Genomic DNA, 11,460 nt, shown 5'->3' with positions numbered 1-11,460 from the left:
TTATTATTATTATTATTAAATCACACCGTTATCTGTTCAAAATCCGGATACATTGTTCCTTTGTTCAGACTCTGCCATTACGATATTTACTCGATTTTATTTAGAGCCTTTGCTTTCTGGTGTCTAGTGAGTATGCCTTTGGTGAACGTGGTCCTGGGTTCGATTCCCGGTGAGAGAGTATAAAAAATAATTTCACAACCATTTACTTTCATTAATCATCCTTCTCGTTTGGCCTAAAGTGCATAACTGTGGGACGTCATCTACCGGGTGTCACCTGTTGTGATAAATTTGTCCCGGTAGGTCACCTATTACGAGAATGAGATTTTGAATATTAAAAAAAAAAAAAAAGAAATTCAAGGAGTATGGTTGGCCATACAGAAGACACGAAGACTACTTTGATGGATCTCTCTCAACTTTGACCAAGATGTATAGCCACACACAATTAGGAATGAAGTTCGTTGATGGCAGTGATATATAAATCGAAGATGGTGAAAATAATTCATTTCCAATTTTTGTATAATATTACTTATATTATTCCTATTGTTTAAGTTCATACATGGTTTCAAGTTACGAAGTCTTATTAGTTACTACTGGTTTTAAACTGTTAATCTTGGAACGAGAAGTGTACGCTGCTTGCAGTTCATGCATTTCTGTATAGTTTTGTTTCCTTATTTTTCAGGGGAATAAAGAGAAACACCCCATTGGCTCCAGAAAATATAGTGAATGAAGGCGAAATTATTTGTCAATGTTCACAAATTACGAACAGGGACGTTTTGTTTTGTGCTGAATAATACAAGAGGACTTGAGGATTTCAGTGCTGCATTTTACCATTCGGAATGTGAGTTTTGTTTTAATTTAAGACACAAAACTTTGCGTACTCTACGTATATAAAATCTGAAAATTGTGAAACAAGAGAATTCGAAAATGAATAATACACTGTAAAAAAATGAGGTGTTGAAACAACACAAAATGACCACCAGTTTAACGTGTTACTTCTGTGTTAATTCAGCCGGTCAAAAATATGCCCTCATAGTGTCAAAACGGTCAGTCATCGTTAGTAGTGCCTATTACGACTTTCTCTGACGATAACAAGATCTAGAATATATCATGACTTGAATTTTTTTCAATGAAATAATCTAAAACATCGTTATTTAGACTGTTTTCAAAAATCTGGCATTGTTGTGGCCAAAAGGTTTCAAGTAATTTCCCCGAAATACAATTTCTATAATGATTGTGCGGGGTCCTTTGTAATATCTTGATTAACTCGGAAAAAACTTTTCTAGCATGTAAATATTCTTGTTATCTTTTCAGTAGTAATACTTTGAGTCAGTGCAAATTATTTGTAAAGTGTGATTTGTTGTGGAAATATATTTTAGACATATAATAGAAATTAGTACAGTTCGCCACTTCGTGACAGTTCTGTTGATGAGACATTGCAGAATTGTTTGTGTCACTACCATCTCCTGATATTGTTGAATACATGTATTTTGTTCTAATAGCTTTCCGGCAATAAGTACTTAGGCCAGTTAAACACGGTCCGTACAGTTTTGTTTGTGGATCAACAAAGTAGTTCCCATTGACATTATTTGTAGTTGTCTTACTAGAGTCCGTTACCTTTCACTCCAAGTAAAATGAAATTTCTAGTTTAATGTCTTTCGGTTATGCTCTTTAGAGTAAACACCATCTGTGGATCGATCCCGGGACATTACACACAGAAAGCTAGCATGTTGGCTACTGCCCACGAAATAGTTCTGAGTTCTAGCGAAGGTTGATGTGATTCGGGACTCATGTTAAACAATGGATTCTCAGTTTGAATAGAGTAGGTTACGTGCTGAGGAAGGAGGTTAAAAAGCAAATAATAAACTTATCTAATTATGTTGTAGTAAGGGAAGCTTGTCAATGAATGACAATAAGTATGGCTACCTGTCCCCCATAATTAGACATGGTAATCCACAGTATCTTAGCATTTGCCTAATGTGACAAAATGAAATATTGCTACTTGTACCATACTAAATTATTAACGAAGATTATGCTAGAGCATAAAAATAATAAAATTAATTTTAAAATTACATCCCTGTGTCTACCATGTCTGATTATGTATTATCTACTCGATGGTAGGGGTATCACGCTTGCCAAAGGCGCTCTTTGTTGCAGGCTTCTTTGGGAAACGTTCATTCTATGCTGATTTCAGAAATTCCATCTGGGGACTTTGAATACGCGGGGGATGAAAGTAGTACTGCAGAAATACTGGCAACTCACCTCGAGCATTATCGGGAAAATGCTCCAGATGAGAAATTTGCTAACTTCATGGTTGAATTTCCCACCAGGCTACCCCCTGAAATCATTACTGGAATTATGAATCCGCAAGAAACAATATAACTAGTTCAAACGTATGAGTTTAAAAATGGTTACATTTTAGTGATATTACAGGATACATACTAAGATAAACTTATCAAATTAAATTTCAAATACTGTCCTATAGCTAGAATTCTAAGTTCAGCTACAGAAAATTTAACAAAACAGATAGAGAGTTCAATACGGATACTAGAGGTCAGCCCAAATTTTCCAAACTTATACATAATTATTTTATTTAATTTTGCACTGAAATTAAAGTAGTTTGATCTAATTATACAAATTCTAAAATATTGATTTAAATTAAAGTTTTAAAAATGTAAATTATCATGTTATGTCATCACAGAATCCATATGTTTGTACAAATCGTATTTATGCAAATTTTGAATCTTATTACATTAATAAACGTGCAGTATTCACTTCGTTTTACATCAAGTTAAATGTCATGATATAATTTCTTTTTGGAAGGCAACTAGGGGTGATTTATACCCTGCCTGCAGCATACTGCATAACACGGTCTGGTCTTTTATTGTGCGTTAACTAAATAGATTTGACAATACAACAAGTATTTGTTTACTTTAGAGTTAACAGGTAAAGGTTACCTCCTGTATCACTCCTCTCGTAATATCCCTTTTCTTCCACATCCGGTCGCCTTCTGTCAACCCTATAATTAGACTTTCTTCTCTAACACTGAAATGAACACAACCTCAGAACTAACAGTCTGGATACTGAAGCAAGTAACAATTTGATTTTGGATATCTGATAACAATAATTGCCTTTCCTAACATAGGAAAATTAGCAAGCCTTAATTCCTGTGATGGCAAATTTTCGGAGTTCTTAAATCATAGAATGTAGGGACATTCTCATCGGCCTCGGGCTATAGAGCTAACGCATCACATTTTCTTGACTTTTTCTCACACTGGAGTTGATGAAGTCAGCACCATGCTCCGGTGCCTTCAGCCTTATGTTTCCCAGATATCTAATTAACAAACAATGGGCGAACCTTGGGTTTCTTTGGAACAGGGGTATTACGATAAATAGCCTATATATGCATCCGCCGGGATTGAACCAGGAACGTTCAGTAACAGAGGTTTTAACCTTATGCTACAGCAGCTCTTCACGATTACTTAGTAAATAATTACAATTCTCGAAAATTAAATGAATTCCTCCATTCCCTACAGGCAGGTAATAATCATTCCTTCATGCCTTCCAACATGAAAGGTTGAGGTCCAAACTCTCCCATCTCCTCTTCTATGATAACGGTAAAAATCAGTAATTGAAAAATCTACACATGCAATAGAGTTAGATATATCAACAGCGAGTGTCCATTTGGTAAGGTTTGTAGAAATTATAAATGTCTCAGTACACACCAACAAAAGAAAACTACTTTCTTTTCCGTCGCGAGTTAAGATTGTCGTTCCTTTCGATTCACTCAACCCTTCATATATATAGCACATTCCTGTGCTAATGTTTTGATTAAAAATAGGAGGCAACTAGGGGTTTTTCCTAACCTATAGAAAAGTAAACCTATTATTATACCTAAGGAGTGCTTGGTAAAAATTGTCATTATGAAGAATAAACTAAAGACATTTAGGTTATATCTTAGTATCTAACCTACATTTTCTAGAGCTCCTTCATGGCTTCGTGGTTAGCGTACGTGCCTTTGGCGTGGGAGAGCCGGGGAGAGCTCATGTAGTTCAGAATCCACATTAATCAGTAGGTCCTGTCTCATATAACCTAGATGTTGAAAGGATGTTAAATTCAAAATCAATTCAACTTAACTAAATTTTCTAGCACAAAGCCATTAAGGGCTTACACAAACCAACTGACAATTTGTATTTTCATAATGTGTTGTGAACGCAACATTGTCGACACTATCTATCTTTTCCTACTGGTCTCCAATCTAAGTAGAATGCAGATACTTTAACGCTGGACTTGGTCATCTCACTGGATCAGATTATCCTGTAAGTTAAAACATTAATATATTTGTAAAAGCCTAGCATAAATTATGATTGGGAGCAGTGGTTCTTTCAGATATACAGTACTTTTAGGGGGGAAGGAGCTGAGAAAACTTTCCCTCTGGATATAAGAAAAAATTAAACTCTCCCATCTCGAGATAATTACTCTTTTGCAGAGCATTCCCTTCAACAAATAGTGTTGTAGTGTAGCCCTCTCACATATTTGATTTCCTCCCTGCTCCAAACGAAATGCTCTGGAAGAAGCCTGAGTAGGACTTAATAATGTGTCAGGAAATTGTCTAATTGGTCTTCGGTAACTAATATATAATTGAATTACGTATGAAAATGTTATCCATATTCTCTAATATGATTAATTAATGCATTTCTTTGTAAATGATATGTTCTATTGTCGTGGGGGTACGTATTGAAGCTTTCTCAAGGTAATATTTTAGTTACCTCTGTTACTTTCGCTATAAGAATAACACAAGACCGTGAACGTAATGAGAATTTTGCTTCAATTTTGGTTCTATTGCCCGGAAGCTCGTGTTGAAGGTTTGAAAGAATATGTTTGAGAATGAGTGAGATTCGAGTGTTTGTTAAACGCAAAGGAAATGAATAAGGTTGAAACGGGTCAGCTATAGACATATACCTAGTAGCATAAGGCAGCATTTTGGTCAACACACCAAAGGAAACCTTCCAAGTTTCAAATATACTGTGTATGCTAAAAAGTTAGTATGTAAGCTAAGAAGATTGTTTTCAGTTTTAAGTTCTGTCCCATTCATGCCTGGCACTGGCGAAAGTTTAATAGAGATAAGGTCATAAATGTTTGAGGTGTCATATGGGACGTAAGGTTCATCTTGAATAAAATATGAAGAAAATCTTGTATAATTCATTCACATTGTTTCAGTTTCTCATGGCCAAACTTGATATTGTTGAAGAGGGATAGCGAAGTAACCCCATCCAATATATTTCGATTTACTATTACTTACTGTTATTTTCTCAAAAACAACTATACATAACACATACTTGAAATATTAAAATTTTGTTTAAAAAGATTGATTTTTTTTACTAGATTTTGAAATATATAGTTGTTGTATATGCATGTGTTCAAATGCAAAAATGAATAAATGGGACACCTAGTATTTAGCATTCCGCACGTTATCTGTAAGCTACGAACTTTTGCATTGTGTAAGTGTTAATGTGAAGAAGTTTAAGTACCCTTTTATCTACAAGCAACAGCGTCTAACGACCATAAGAAATATGCAAGTATTAATTCAAGACATCTTCAGTTGATGGAGTACGTCGATCACATAGTAGATAGGAACGGCATTCATGAAGATTTGTTTTCAAGTCTATAGGAAAGAACTTAAAAGAAGGAGGAAACATTCACCGATGTTTGTGAAAATTGAATCAACAAAAAGGAATGACGTATACAACGTGCTAAATATTTCAATTTCAACGGGATGACACATCTGTGAGTTCAACAGCTCTATCGGTTAGGTGTACTGAGTAATAGCGCACGAGAATACTTTACGCGACACTCAGGTAACTGAGGGCTAATAAAAAGATGGAAGCGTCAGGACAATAAAAATTATACCTCATAAAAGACAGATGATGCGATGTAAATCGACGCATGGGTTCCAACGGAACGCATGGTAGACCTATAGGAAGGAGATTCTTCGTACTGCAAAATTGGTGCATTTACATGGTACACCGTGGTGTATTGTGGGACAATCAACAGAAGAGAACTGTACAAAACAATGATCGGGCAAAAGGACTGGGTAATGTGACCAAATCAAGGTAGAACAGATATCATGTTTGCTTAACCGGAAGAACCATACAGTGTTGTTTATGGTGTGAAATGGTGTGAAATGGTGTGAACTCGTCTATGATGATGATTCGAGGGCCTTTGGTGAACGCTGAACTGGTGACTTCAAAAAATTCAGAATCATAATGGGCCCGTGAACACCATTGCGTGCCTTTCGAGTGGCAGATGGGCGTTTTCTTAACAAACTGGCTTCTGCCTGTTCTAGAGTGATTTAGATACGCATTATATGCCATCGTGTTAAGTAATATCTATCGATGTGTATAGTCGAGCGTTATATTGATCAGGCAACAAAGATGATAGTGCTGGAATAGTTATTGAGTACAATACACTATCTCAATGCTACGCATTATGACGTCACTAGGACTATCACATTATAAAACCAGAAGTCGAGACGACATTCTTCTTTCAACGGTCCTAGACAACATATTTCAGCAAGACAATGAGCGGTCACATTCATCCCGGGAAGTGCGACAATTTTTCTTCGTACAGAGGGTATCAATGCATTACTGGTTTACCCAATTATGTCACATAACCTTGTTCGTCACAGTCCTTCAGCAGATAGTGTCCACGTCTTTGTGACAGACACAGCGTGACAATTTATTCCTAAGGACACATCTAACGCTTTGTTGATTCGATGCCACCAACGCGTATAGAGACTCTTCTAATTGCCTTTGAGTTAGAGTTAGAGTTAGATACCTTTGCCTCCTATTGTATATTATGAATCCACTGAAAACTTGAGGTCGTTTGGGACACCGTTTAATGTTATTCAACCTCAAACAATCTGGGAAGTCGAAAAATGAGGAGGAACATAATAATAATAATAATAATAATAATAATAATAATAATAATAATAATAATAATAATAATAATAATAATAATAATAATCCAATCCATTATAAGTGATGAAGTATGTGCCGCTCGACCATCTCAAAAAAATCTAATTTTTTCATGAATGTTTATCCGATATAAGGGTACTTCAAAACCACAATTATTTTTTACAACATCCCATGGAGACACAGCGGCCACCATGAAACCGCTATCGATATCTCTTACCGCTTTAGCTCCTATATCTACCGACAGATAACAAGACGGACATAGCCATCTCTCTAATACTTTCGAAACTTAGGTATCGTAGTTTGACAATCTAATATTTGTTGTTTTATATATCATGTATTATGTGCAACCATAGATTGTAAGCCTGCCATACGTCTAGTAAGAAACGGAATATTCCCGATTTTACGCCCGAGTGTCCCGCGTTCCTGTAAATGTAGCCGGGACAGGCAAACGGCCCGTAGTTTAATCCCGTCCCATTTCTGCTATCATCGGCTTGTTCGAAAAGTGAAAAATCAAATATTCTGGCATTTGCTGGGAATCCTGTAACTAGTGAATGAACAATAAGCTGTAACATGTAACAGCTTCGAGCAAACTGTCGAACAACAACAACAACAACAATAATAATAATAATAATAATAATAATAATAATAATAATAATAATAATAATAATAATAATAATAATAAGCCAATCCATTATAAGTGATCAAGTATGTGCCGTTCGACCATCTCCAAAAAATCTAATACTTTCATGAATGTTTATCCTATATCAGAGTACTTCAAAACCACAATTAATTATATTTTACAACATCCCACGGCGACACAGCGGCTCCGGCCATTTTGCGTTTTTTCGATATTAGGCGTTCACGTTGTTTTGAATATCTCAGCATGTATTTGTCCTACCAAATTGAAACTTGCTGGACGTCTCCAAATCGTGCAGAGCTAAAACTGATTTCTTAACATTTTTGCCTTAAACCACTTGAAGGGGGTGAAATCAGAATCCACAGTAGCAACATTTCTGGACATTGAAGACATGTTTAGGAAAAGGAAACAACTGACGTAGAGGTTTCAATTTGTGTGTTCATGTAGTCCGGGGTCGTACGTTAATACACAAAAGTTCACAGACCTGTAGCTGCTCCCAAAAGCCTGAAAAAATAGTAAAGTTGGGGAATTATGCCAATTTGGCATATCTCACTGTCCAATATTTCCAATGGGTCTGGATGGAAAAAAAATCTGAAATTTTGGGAATAGTTAGTTCTTTAGTATACTATAACACGTTTTGTGTTTCTGAGCAGAAGGAGGTCAAAGTATTAAGTAATGACGTCATACTCTAGGAGTTGTTTTTTTTTTTTTTTTTTTTCATAAATTCAACTAGAAATTTGTTGTTGTGAAGTAAAATAAAGTAGGATGAATGGTTAGTCCACTCAAGGCTCTCAAGCTCGTTTCTTTCCTCTAGTTGTAACACTGTCTTATCACACCCACAGCAGCACTGGTGAAGAATGCCGCTATCAGCAGAAGGCGAGGAAAGTCAAAATGCATACTTGACGAAAGTAAGTAAGTACTCATTGTTTCAATCATGTTTATTCTTGTTTTAACTTTCAGCTTATGCAGGAGACTGTTGTCCTTCCGTTTGATCTACATTCCGCAGTCAGTGTTTACAGCGTGTAAGTGTTCACTAATAATAATAATAATAATTATAATTATAATTTTTATTATTATTATTATTATTATTATTATATAGGGTGTTTAGAAAGTCTTACCCTGGCCATTTTCTCAGAAATGGTTCATAGTTTAAAATTACTGCTAACATGTACTGCATGCATTGTGAGGGGCCAATATTTGAAGTGCTCATGATAAGTGAATTATCCCGGGTGCCAGAGGCAGGAGTTAACTTAGAAATTTCAAATGGAAATGTATATCAAATGGACTGCATTCGAAAGCTCATAAGAAACAACGACTGGTTACGTTTATCTCATATCGATTTACGAAAGAAGCCGTGAATGGTGACAGGTCAAACTACGAGTTCATTTTCTGTCGTTATCACGATGTGAAGTCTAACGCGGCGATTTTCAAGCCTGCATAGTACATGTGCTACATGTTAACAGGAATCTCCAACTTCGAACCGTTTCTGAGAAAATGTCCTACTGTCAGACTTCACATTGGCACAGACTGAAATTGTAGTTTGACCTGTCAGCATTGTGACCCCTTTAGTATATCAATATGGGATAAACGCTACCACAGCCGATATCATTGTTTCTTATGAACTTTTGAATACTATACAATTTGACATAAATTTCCATTTGAATTTTTTGAGCTCACCTCTGCCTCCAGCCCTAGGTTGTCACACACTTATTAAGAGCAGTTCAAGTAGCCGACTCCTACAGTACACGCACTACGCGTTAACTTTGGGAAAGTTTTGTTGGGAAGTGTCCAAAGTTCATTTTTAGGAGGTCCAATACTACAAGATAACACAACTATGTAGTATTGAACTGATGTTATTCTACACCAGAACATATGAAAAGTAATTGTTAAGTAAGGCCACATGTATTCTCGGAAAAAAATACAGCGGTGGCCCAAAAGTAGGTATACAGTACAGTATTGCATTTTATATCATTTCTTATTGTTATCCATCAGGTAGACTAAGTTTCTTTATTATTTGTTCTTAATATGTTTTTACTTACATCTTAAGCTCGGAAGAGCCGAAACAAATAAACCCATAAACAAGAATGTTATACTTGATCAATGCAGGGGTGTATACTTACTTTTGGGTCACCCTATATATAGGTACGGGCATGGTGCCTCAGTGGTAGAGAAGCGTTTGTCTTTGATGTGTGTGTTCCTAATTCGATCCCCGGCCAAGTGAGTTTGTGGTGGACAACATCGTGTCCGTAGATTTTCCTGTTTCCTCCCACAATATCATTCCACCAGTTCTTTTTCTATCATCATTCACTTGCCTTAATCATCCGTCTTCCTTAGCCTAAAGGGCATAATCGTGGAATATTTCATTTTCAATGAGATTTCATTTCATTTTCAATATAGAGGTAGATTGATTATATGAGAGAGAAAGAGTTGAAATAAAGTGTAAGATCAAGTCCTTATGCTACATCAATTATTTCTCTGCTAAGCAAAAATAGTTTTATTAACAAATATAGTTTTATTAACAAAGTGCACAAATATGTGTCTAGTCACAAGGTTTGGGTGAAGCTCCGGCACCGATGAACCCAGCGTGGTTTTGCCCTTGTCTCTGACCGTTTCTGAGAAAATGTCTTGGGGTCAGACTTTGCGGACACTATGTATTTAGAGGAAAGTGGAAAAATCGTGCGCACCATGTTTCCAAAGGTAAGATCTAGAGATGAGCTTTCGATTCGTGTTACAATCTAGCGGTAGTCTCAGGAACTATTATAGTTTTCGGTCTTTTGTGTAAGTTAGATTGTGTTATGTGACAAGTGATGGGTTTGTTTTCCAGTTCTTTGTTGTTACTTTGAATTTAACGAAAACAAGGAGGTGTATCTAAAATTTTAACTCTACTATTTAGAAATACGTTTGTTTCTATGCAATACGGATCTAAAAAGTTAAGATATTTTTAGTGAGGTTGGTGTGGAGCAATGATTCGTTTAAAGGTAGGGAGGTAGGGTGTGCAAAATTTCCCCACATATGTGATTGAATGCTTATAATTTCCCGAACCAACGTTAAAGATGAAACACGTATTAGTAGTGTTGTAAATAGAAAAAAAACCGTTCGTATTTTTTCAGAAATGTACGTTTTTTTTAGAAAAAAAACATTGCCTCTCGTTTTTTTTTCTAAATTTCGTTTTTTTTCTAATAGTCATTTGTAATGTATCTTACGTTATTTAAGTCTGAAGTATTTTTATGTAGGTGTAATTACCATAAAATGCAACATAAATTAAACACTAGATACTGATACGGTACAAATATTTTACAATTTATATGAGCAGCGTACCTACTAATAATCCGGGTTTCTGTACTGTTTCACCAATATGAACGAAGAAAATGAACATTTGTTTTTTTCTCGTGAAAGTAGACCTTTAATAAGTACGAAAATAATATCACGAACAGTATAAAATGCAAATAACTTGTCTAAAGGTAAAAACTAATACTAATTTGCCTACTAATATTTTTCTGAATATCATATATAAATAATCTGTCGATTAGATATATGATATGCATTGCTGGCTCTACCATATGTGCAAGACGCGCATTTGCACGGGGCTGCAATATCTGTCATAAGTATTTTATTTAAAATAAATATTTCTTGTCGGAGACAGACTTCATGATCATGGTAGCTAAATTTACTAAGCCAGGGGTGCCCACAAGGGGGGTGCTATGACGCAAATTGCGTCATTGAAATATTTGGGGGGTTAAAAATCTATATAAATATGCTTGAGGGTGTGTAAAAATTAATCGAAAAGATTTTTTTATGGAAGAACACCTACGGATAGACAATTGAGGGGGGTGCGTCATAGACATGAGG

The 11,460-nt window shown here is 35.7% G+C and overlaps 1 long non-coding RNA gene across 1 annotated transcript; it reads left to right on the top strand.

Annotated features, from left to right (window-relative positions):
• The first annotated feature begins 451 nt into the window (after positions 1–451).
• LOC145664562 (uncharacterized) lies at positions 452–10,239 on the top strand. The gene is made up of 3 exons (XR_014127466.1): positions 452–838; positions 8,426–8,519; positions 10,155–10,239. It is a non-coding gene; the product is annotated as an uncharacterized LOC145664562 (long non-coding RNA).
• The last annotated feature ends 1,221 nt before the right edge of the window (positions 10,240–11,460 follow it).

Source organism: Thermobia domestica, chromosome 11, assembly GCF_964235325.1.
Source record: "Thermobia domestica chromosome 11, izTheDome1.hap1.1, whole genome shotgun sequence".
NCBI classification, from domain to species: Eukaryota; Metazoa; Arthropoda; class Insecta; order Zygentoma; family Lepismatidae; genus Thermobia; species Thermobia domestica.
The sequence above is the reverse complement of the archived record's forward strand: the minus strand, read 5'-3'. Positions and strand labels throughout refer to the sequence as shown.